The sequence below is a fragment of the Microtus ochrogaster genome, chromosome 1 (assembly GCF_000317375.1).
Source record: "Microtus ochrogaster isolate Prairie Vole_2 chromosome 1, MicOch1.0, whole genome shotgun sequence".
NCBI classification, from domain to species: Eukaryota; Metazoa; Chordata; class Mammalia; order Rodentia; family Cricetidae; genus Microtus; species Microtus ochrogaster.
The window spans coordinates 63,605,719-63,614,558 of NC_022009.1; the positions used below are offsets into that span (position 1 = coordinate 63,605,719).

General features: G+C 45.9%; 1 protein-coding gene across 1 annotated transcript in view; it reads left to right on the forward strand.

Annotated features, from left to right (window-relative positions):
• Positions 1–8,840, forward strand: part of Kcnmb2 (potassium calcium-activated channel subfamily M regulatory beta subunit 2) — a 265,353-nt gene that overhangs the window by 145,573 nt on the left and 110,940 nt on the right. The gene's annotated exons all lie outside the window — the stretch shown is intronic.

Genomic DNA, 8,840 nt, shown 5'->3' on the forward strand with positions numbered 1-8,840 from the left:
TCTTGAGTCCTTCGCCCATCAGCCCAGCATTGCCCGCCCACACATTTGGCTTCCTGGACACATTCCTGGGAGTCAGTTTCACATCTCAAACAGCAAAGCAGAGAATGAACAAGCCCATAGAAACCACACTGTCACCTCCAAGCCATCTTACGGGAGTGGAACAGTTCCTGTGGCCACTGGGGATACCTGTCAGGAATCAGGCTGCCCAGGTATTAAATCCCCCTACGAATAAGATCAGCTTCACCAAGAACAGGATCAGACATCATGGCACTGTGCACAGTGTGTTGCGGCCTGCTGCGAGCTGACACGTAAGAATGGGCTGTGTTTTCACAAAATCGATGATTGCAAAAGAGTTGAAACTGGAGCTGAATCACACAGGAAGCAAGGTTTGAAAATGCATACTCCACACACACACACACACACACACACACACACACACACACACACGTGTGCGCACACCAAAAGGGCTATGCAATGCTTGTATTTTGGGAAAGACTGGAAAAAGAATGCTTTTTATAGTTGTATATTATAATCTCGTCCTTTCTAACAAAAGAAAATTTTAATTATCTGTTTCTTAGCTTTGAAATATTTAGAATCAGTATAACTGAAATAATTATGCCTTACACAAAACATCCAAGTTGTAGGGGTGGGGAGCCGTCTCCTCCAGGAAAGAGGAGGGTAGGAGAGAGTTTGTCAAGTCCTCCTAAATGAATTTACCTAGAAAAATAGAAACAGAGGGGGTTACCTAGTGTTTATATACGAGGAAACATACTATGAACTTTATCAACCCCTGATTCCCTTCTCCTCATCCCTGCACCATGTGAAAGCAAAGACACCTACAAGTGTTCAAAAGGGAAAAGAGAACTTGGCAGGGGGCAGGGATGTGTGTATGTGTGTGCTTGTGGGGACCAGGGGTCAGCCTTGGGTGTCCTTCTTCAGGCACCGCCATCTTGCTTACTGAGGCAAGGCTTTTCATTGGCCTGAAGCCCCAGAAGTCCCCAGTCCTACCTCTGCTGGGCTGCAATTGGGAACAGAGGCAACTAAGCCCAGCTTTTTTTTTTTTTAATGTGGGTCCTGAGCATTGAACTCAGGTGTTATGCTTGTATAGTAAGCATTTTACTGACTAAGCTATTTCCCCAGCCCTGCAAGGCTGCAAGGGAAACTCTTGTCCTTTCTGATCTCCAGTTAATTGAGGTTGAACACAAAGCTACGGCTCCATCACAGGCTCTGCTAGCTCTTCCTCTCCTCATGGCCGCTCTGCACTTGGAGGCAGCAAATCTTTGCCTAGTTTTCAAATTTCCACCCAGCTCACATTCTGAAAAACACTGGGGGGGGGGGGAGGCACGCAATTCAGTGCTTTTGTTTGCAGCAAAGTTATCACATTCCAAAAGCACCGCATTTGAGATTAAATGAGATAAGATATGCAAAATGCCCAGGGCAGTAGGGCCTCCTCTCACAGCAGCTGCTGGCTCCTTCTGTGATTAGGAGCTGTCTGAACCTGAGGCAGTACTAGCCTCTCCCAGGGGCCGATCTTTTGGAGAGCGTCAAAACAACCTAGAGCATGTAAAAAGCACCCACTCCTCTAAAGCCCAAGCAGGTGGCTAAGCAAGAATGTCTCCCTCATCTTTACAAGCATATGGTCTGACTTTCAATCAAAGTTGGGGTAGCTGAGTCCTTGGGAATGCCAAGAAAGGAAGATGGTGCTCTTGCCTGGCGTGTGTCCCTGCTCCAGGTCCCAACCACAAGAGCAGCTGTGTCCCAGACCTGACCCAGCCTACCAGCGCCTTTCTTTTCTCACCCCTCCCAGACCTCCTCAAGTTCACCCTACAGCCTACGAAAAGCTCCCGTGTTTCTGTGAGGACCGAGCCTCTGTTCCACCAATGATGCCCTGACTTATTTGATGCGTTCACACAAAATCCAGCCCCAGAGCTCCCTCAGAGTGAGCAAACCCTGCCTTCCATGTACAAGTAGCGATGAAGGAGAAGAGGCCTGAAGGGTGATGTGGGTGCGGAGCTGCCGACTTCTAGACTCTAGCTCCAGGAAATCTTGTCACTTCTAGCTGATGCAGTTGCTGCTCACTGCCTGTGAGATTCTCAGTGAAAGAGTTGAGTGCTTTAACCGCTACTTTCCTTGTCTGTATAAAAAAAGATAAAAATATGCAGATTTTAGCATCATTAGGGTGGTCAAATACGAAGAAAGCTTCCAGATAAATGTCAGTACTACCTTCTTGAAAAGTCAGATGCTGCGTTGCTGCTTGTGCTAGCTTTCTGTCAGTGTGACAAACTACCTGAGAGAACAAATTTACAGTAAAGAAACCTTGGGTCCATGGTTATTTGATCCATTGCTTTGGGACCTGCTGTGGCATAGTGAATCTGGTGGAATCTGTGGAAGAGGAAACTGTTCCCCTAATGATAACCAGAAAACAAAAGGGACCAGGATCTCAATGACCCTACCCAAAACGCACCCCTGATGATGGGCTTTCTCCTAGTTGGCCCCACCTTTTAAAGTTTCACGACCTCTTGGCAACTGTATGGGTTGGGAACCAAGACTTTGACCTATGATTCTTTGTAAAGCATTCCAGATCTAAATTACAGCGCCACTCTGGGATTGCTGCTCTGAAGATCTACATTCACCACAGGAGTCAGGGTGAGAGAGACACTCACAGCTCTCTTGAGACTCTTCTGCCAACTGCGGTGTAGTGATTACTATAATCCCACACTTGGCTGCCCTTAAAGCCATTGGAGAACTTCTAAAATGTCCTGAAGACACTTTATACCCACAGTCCTTAGACCCTCCATAGGGAGAATGCAAGCACCAAATATTTTGAAACACAATTCTAATGTGTGGCCGAGCATAAGAACTATTACAACAACAATGCCAGAGCCGTTTAGAACAGGAGTTTCTAAAGCTGTTCCCAATTTGACTATGAAAAGGACCACACTGGGATGTCCCCAGTCTTCTGTTCACACCTTCTGGCTTCTTTGAGGTGTTCACACTGCGTTCCCTGAGCTAGGTGTGAAACACAGGCATCTCAGGATGACAGGGGTATGATTTGTTCTTTCTGGGAATGCCATGCCTGCATGGCCTGGATGCCGAGACTGGCAGGGGGTGCCGGGATTGAGACACGGAGGCTTCTTTTCAGGTGGAAGAACAGCAACCTTTCTTTTGCCTCAGCTAAAGCCTTTTATACCTCTACTGTTTCTGTGGGAAAACACTGGCCAGAAAGAATACAAACATCCTTGTCAATTACAGACCACAAGGAAGTTCCTCTGTCGGTCAGGGGTAGTGAGGGCAGCTAGATCACAACATGGGAACCCCTCTGGCTGTAGCAGACAATGATGATGCCGGTGCTAGCAGCCAGCTTCCAGTATGCACCAACATTATGTATGAGTTCGCTGCTCAAAGAACAACCTTGTGTTTCTGTCCTTTAATTCTCACAAGGCCACCAATTGGTCACTCCACCTATACCAAAAACCACCAAGACACTAACCAGTTCTAAAACTTGCTGAAGGTTATGAGCAGGGTGGCTGTAGGGGTGACACTCATGGCCATTAAATAGACCCCTTATAAACAAAACAATACAAGCAATCATATCTCAGTCAACTGAGAGCTCCCTATTTCAGTAACTGTACTGGTTTCATTCTTTAGTCCCTTTCATTCTTACCCATAGAGCACCTTAAAAGCAGGTCCTATTTATTGGTCCTATTATTACTCGCCCTTGTGAAGAAACTGAATAGTAGTAAACGGTTAAATAACTCCAAAAGAGCTCATTGAGAATGAGGCCAGCATTGGAATTCTGCTTTGTCAGATTTGTGGCTGTTGATTACTAAACAATATGGCATCAGCTGATCTGCCTGTGGGTAAAGGAATGGATGAGTGAATGAATGAGTGAATGAATGAATGATGTTTGATGTCATTTTCTGTCAGTGCCCTTCTTATCAACATTTTCATCAAGCATCCCTGGTTTATAAGAAGCTTAACTCCCCTCCTAGGTGAAAGGGAACAAATATAGCACTGTACAAGTTCTATTTAAGGGAGAGAGCAGGAAAATCAACATGAAGGAAATGAGTCTCTAGGAGCTCCCAGCTTGGGAGCTGGAGCCAGTTTGTTAGTTTGCAAAGGCGAGGGCTGGCTCCACTTTCCACTACTCTGTTTGATGCCTTTAAAATTCAAACAGGAGGCTTAGCATCTGCTCAGTGTATTAGGAAGTCAGGAGGGCTACAAACACCAAACCTGAGAAGTACTGAATCTTGTGGATTGTTTCTGGTTGCTAGGCAACAAGTCTTTCTGAGTTCCAGATATCCTGGCTAAGTCACCTGTGCTTTGGCTGTGGGAAGTGTTGAACTGAACATCTGAACATAGGCTACAACAAGTGTTGACACCAAACTTTTGAATTTTGTACAGGTTTTTTTAACTAGCTGTTAGTGCAGGGCATTAGCAAAAGCTGGGGTAGCACATGGTTGGTCTAGAAACGGCTCTTTATATATAGTAAGATTTTAAACACAACAACCAGAAAGGATATTTCATATATTCATATATACATATATATATGCACATATATCATGTTTTAAAATATTATGTTGCTCCTTTGGTTAAGTTCAGTGAGTTCAAATAAACAACAAAATTGCCAGGTAGAAGTTAGAAATATTCTAAATAGAAATCAAAGCTTTCTAAAAAGCAACACACCGACATCTCAGTCCCGGTGGTCTAGCTTGCCCTCATCTCGGGGTTTCTTTTGTAGTGTAGTGCTCATCCAAGCGGCTCCGCATGTATCTGGTTCCATCCTCCTCGCAATTCTAGAAGGGAAATGTTTTGAGCATTTTTACAACTACAGCATCTGGGATCCCATGGGTAGGATTTCTTTCTAGAATTCATTCTTGGGCGCTGCAAGCTTTCAGAGGTGCCACAGATAAAACACACTTTCTACAGAGACCTCCTACACCTCAGGCCCAGTTCTGGAAATGCTTGTTGCCTTTTCTCTAGCCCAAAAGCCTACTGGAGCCCCACTGCTAACCTGGCACTTGTACTTTTCACTGAGCCAACTGGTCTGGATCCCTCCCAGCCACGCCATGGTCCTCAAGGGTCTGGAGAAATGTTGTTAACCGTGAATACCACACCCAGGCAGGAGGAAGTCTAAGAAAGAATGGCAGGGCGCCCTCGAGCTACTGAGTCAGCAAAGCTCAACTCTGTCTCATGGGCAGAGTGAGAGAGACTGTCCTGGGTCCCTGGAGCTCTCCTCTGTCCTCACACAGCCCCTGAACTGCTCACGTCCAAACTGGGAGAGGAACCAGGGCAGTGTGGGACATTGGAAAAAATCTTACTAGGAGGGCGTACTTCTCAGGTAAACTGATTCCAAAGCACAATAGTCCTGAGTTCCAGAACTGTCTGTCAGCTAGAAGAATTCAGAGGCCTGAAGATGAGGCTGTTACCAATGGCTTCCCTTGGCATCGTGTATGCACTTGTGTGTGTGCATGCCTGCCTGCCTGCATGTGTGTGTGCGCGTGTGTGCATGCGTGCATGTGTGTGAGTGTACAGAAATGAACCCAAAGGAAAGCCATTATTATGATTCATCTCCACAGAACTGACTGAAGCAGGAAACAAAGGGGTTCAGTTAATTTTGTTTTACTATTACTTCCCTGTATGATGTCAATGTTATAATTCGGCCTCCTGCTTTGAGGTCTTACCCTTCTAATGCTTCCTCTGCTTCACCCCTCGTGCATTCCTTCATCTTTCTGACCCACATTAATGGGCTTCGGTGGCCTGCTTGTGTAGGAGCAGCTGGAGACAATGTGGCAAAGAACTGGATAGACATGGGTCAGCAGGGGGTCAGTCACCCATCCATGACATTACAGAATAGTGTGAATCCCTTCCTACTTTGTGTTTGCTTTCTATAAATTGCACCTAGCTCCTACTACAGCCACAGAAGTCAATATTCCTTGAAAGATGAAGCAATGACTGCCTTCACGGTGAGTCAAAATTTAGGGAGATAACTTTGGGGGCCAAAGACTTGCCATGCAAGCCTGATGACCTGAACCCAGCCCCCAGAGCCCACATAAAGGTGGAAGGAGAGAACTGACTCCATACAGTTGTCCTCAAGCCTTTAGATATGTGCCGTGACATGGTGCTCACATAGACCTCCCCCCAAAACACATGCACTGCAAACCCAGATCGTGAAGAACGCACCATTCTCCCACCATGTCCCTGGCCCTTATTTTTATCGTGGAGATAAAACACCATAAAGCAAATAAAGCCATAATGCCAAGGCTGGCATTTGGTCTGTGTGTGTTATCCATGTTCCCTCATCCTCCATAGACAGACCCTAAGTTATCCTGAGCTGCCCAAACTTCCCCTTCCTCCAACACTCCTCAATTATGACACCAGACTGTCTCACTCCTGGCCTTACCCCATAGGCTGTTCAGGACAGCTTTACACTAACCCTGTGCTATCCCATCAGGAATGTGGGGGTTCCTACTGCCTATTGCCACAATCTAATAAGCAGAAACAGACCGAATCTTCAGGAGCACTTCATGCAATCTGAGCAGACAGCAGGACAATACTGGGGAAAATTGCGTTACAGCTCATTTCCAGCCAGCAAGCTGGGGCACAGGATGTGGGAAATGGAGACAAAGGCAGCGTTCAGTCTTGACCCTCTGCTCTGGTGCTCAGCCATGTTTCTGAGTCTTGTGTGCCTGTGCCTTTCTCGAGGTCATTCTTGCATTTTTCCCTCACTCTGCAGCTATCAGGGCTCAGAGGCTTCTTACAGTACCGAGTCCAGTTGGTGTCTGTCTCTATCACCCCTGTCTTCTCCGGGGGCATCTGGGGTGGGCACAGTTTAACTCAGAACAAACAGATCCGTGCTAAGCTACTAATCACATGTATATGCAGATCCTTCTATACAGTATGGAATGTAACTGTGTGTGCATCACGCTGTATGCATGTGTACCCTTACCCAGCCCCCATCAAAGTATAAACACTCAGATACAAGTGGCATTCTGGGTTAGCTTTATTTGGGGGCTTAGTGGCATTGTCAAGCCCAACAGGATCCTTCCTCCAGGGCCTTAGTCCCTCCAAAGAGCAGGAAAATAAATGAGCCTCCAGGATAGTGCAGAGTCCTGGAACTCAAGTGACCCAGGCGTCATTGCTGTTATCTCTAACTGGCCAGGAGAAATAAGCATGAAATAAACTTTTCTTTAACACTCTCCACGGAACAGCAATTTTTCTATCAGACTTTGTTTAAAGTAAAAAGCCCTGACTCAGCATAATTGTGTTCTGTCTGTGTCAATTGCAATTATCTGTCTGAGCTTTACCTCTCTATCTGTAGAATGGGAAGTAGAAACTCTGTGTCGCTACGAGAACTTGGGAAAACTGATTGCACGCTCTCAGGAGACACCAAGCACCTCTAACTCTTTCATTCCCATAGGATAAGATGTCTACTTTTGCCAGAAGGTGGTAGCACACACTTTTAATCCCAGTGCTGGGGAAACAGAGGCAGGTAGCTGTTTGTGAGATCAAGGCCAGCCTGGTCTACAGAGCTACTTCCAGGACAGCCTGATTTGCCTTCAAGACAGAGTTTCTCTGTCTTGAAAAGCCAATACATACATACATACAGACAGACATACAGACAGACAGACAGACACACATACATGTGTGTATATATGTATATGTGTGTATACATGTACATATATACATACATACATCTATGTGTATATATGTATACATACATAAATATCCACACATATGCATATGGCAAACTTCAGATCAGATCTACTTTCTACCTGGGTGTCGTGACTAGAATCTTACTCTCCTGCCAATTAAGTTTTAAAGTGTCTTCACCTCGAGGAAGGGCCAGAGGGAGGGGAACACCATATTAGGGCATGTATGTATGAGGATGCCTTCAGGAGATCCACTACTTTGTTTGCTAACTAACCTAAAAAAATGAATTTAAAAACCATTTTCACCTCAGCATTCCCATTCACTGGAGATCACCAGTGCCATCTGAGGGCTTCCTGTCCCTTCTTCTCCAAAGAGGGCAGTGAAATTAATACCTTAAAGGGAACTCACCACCTCGATGCTGTAAGCTATGGAGGTCGTGTATAATGGGTGCAAGTTGAAACTGATTAAGTCTTGCATTTGGGGAGCTGGGAGATACTCAGCAGCTAAGCACAACTGCCACCCTTGCAGAAGGCTAGGTTCAGCACCCAGCATCCCGATGGCCTTCTCCAGCACCGGGCACATACATGGTATTCATAGATGTGTACAGGGAAAACACTCATATACATAGCAATACAAACAAACAGCTCTTCTTAAATCAGACATTTTTCACGTCAGTCTTGGGACAGCGTGTGAATGTTGCTCTGTTAGTAGCTTATGTCCTCTAGAAGGAGACCAGGTAACATCACTGAGCATGGAAGCTAACGTGACTCAGTGAATTTCTTGCCAGTGTTTGCAGGTGGCACTGGGTGGTCTGGGTGGTTGAGACATGCAACAGGCAGGCAGGAATGTTGCTCTTCTGGCACTTAGTCTAGGGAAAAAACGCTAGGAGTGGCAGGTGACATTTATGACACATGTAGCACCAGGTGTTGGGGTGCCTGCTGTTTTCTTAAGGACCCCAGAGAAGCTGAATTCATTCACTTCATCTTATAGAAGGCTACCTAAAACCAAAGAGGTCCAGTCATCCTCCCGAGTCACCCTTATGATCAACATCAGAGCCAATTCAAGTCAACCACAGAGACCACTGCTTCAATCACAGTGCAAAGGTCCTTGTAGGCAACCTGGAGTTTTCAACATCTGTTCCGTTATTCAGAGATGTCTCTGTTCAGCTTGTGTTCCAGAGTACACAT